The sequence below is a fragment of the Papaver somniferum genome, unplaced genomic scaffold (assembly GCF_003573695.1).
Source record: "Papaver somniferum cultivar HN1 unplaced genomic scaffold, ASM357369v1 unplaced-scaffold_7424, whole genome shotgun sequence".
NCBI lineage: Eukaryota > Viridiplantae > Streptophyta > Magnoliopsida > Ranunculales > Papaveraceae > Papaver > Papaver somniferum.
Genome location: NW_020650332.1, coordinates 1 through 1150, shown reverse-complemented (window position 1 = coordinate 1150; position 1150 = coordinate 1). Strand labels below are relative to the sequence as shown.

Below are 1150 nucleotides of genomic sequence, written 5' to 3'. Positions count from 1 at the left end.
AATCAGGAAAACTAGGGAAAGGAAACCAATGCAGTCACCATGGGTAATTTAACTCTAACAATATTCATAACTTGCAAAAAACAACTATGATTCTGGTGAATTTCAGTCAAAACAAAGAAATTGTAAAACTGCAAAAATCTGGCCGTTATTTTGACACAAATAAGCTGTTAAAGAAACTAAGCAAACCTGCAACACTAAACGGCATAAATATAGCACGAGCATTGGGGCTTTTTTCATCATCGCATACTTCAGAGAAGCCCGGGGTGCAACATGCAGTTAACATAGCTTGGCATATGACCAAAGGAAAAGTATTATACTCCCTGAGCAAACTAAAGCACAATATCTGCCAGACGTTCAGTTCATTCTAAACTTAACAAACTAAATAAATAAATGTGTAATTAACGTCAATAAAATATAAATGAAACAGAAAAAAAAAGGAAATCTATCAAGATACTTGAAGCTCAGTGGAAGGAGAAGTCGTTTTTGTTAAAGGCTCACGGCAAAGACTATTTAGGTCTTTTCCACTGCCCTATACACACTCCCGTGTGCTTCAACTCATCATCGCATCAATATCAAGATTGATTCCTTTTTCACACGAGAAACAAGTAACACAAGTAACATCGAGTCACAAGTAACATCGAGTGAACAAAGCTTAAAAAATTGAAACCAAATTGAAAGGACAAACAATAAAATGCCTCAGCTAGATCCATTGATGTCATTTGAAATATAGCTTCGCCAAGGGGTTCTCCCTGTAAACAGGGTCTCAGTTCCACTTTACCTCAATTAATTGGATAATATCATCATCGGCTTCACAATTAATAGAATAGATGATGTGACATTATCAGTCTGTATTCAGTGAAAATATGCCATACATAGAAAGCATAATAAAAAGAAAATTAGACTCAGATATATTTCAGCTCTCTATCAAGAATTTTCTGAAGCAGAACTGGCATAAAGCTGTGTATAAGTCATCACTGCCAAAACTCCACAAATAAGATTCAATTACACAATGTCTTCATAATGCTAGATGAAAAACTCTTTTGTTCACTAAAAAGCATGACAGGCAATGGTTTCCAATCTACAACAGAGTAGTAACTCACCACAGAGTAGTAACTCACCAAATGTTTACCTATAAATTTTATCCTAGGTT

At 35.0% G+C, this 1150-nt stretch overlaps 4 non-coding genes across 4 annotated transcripts; all 4 read right to left on the bottom strand.

The window, feature by feature from the left end:
• Positions 1–134: 134 nt before the first annotated feature.
• Positions 135–276, bottom strand: LOC113344159. The gene has a single exon (XR_003357680.1). It is a non-coding gene; the product is annotated as a small nucleolar RNA snoR134 (small nucleolar RNA).
• A 180-nt stretch (positions 277–456) lies between these two features.
• Positions 457–568, bottom strand: LOC113344157. The gene has a single exon (XR_003357679.1). It is a non-coding gene; the product is annotated as a small nucleolar RNA Z152/R70/R12 (small nucleolar RNA).
• Positions 569–693: 125 nt separating this feature from the next.
• On the bottom strand, positions 694–808 carry LOC113344156. Its single transcript, XR_003357678.1, has one exon. It is a non-coding gene; the product is annotated as a small nucleolar RNA Z278 (small nucleolar RNA).
• Positions 809–895: 87 nt separating this feature from the next.
• On the bottom strand, positions 896–983 carry LOC113344155. The gene has a single exon (XR_003357677.1). It is a non-coding gene; the product is annotated as a small nucleolar RNA Z223 (small nucleolar RNA).
• Positions 984–1150: the final 167 nt, after the last annotated feature.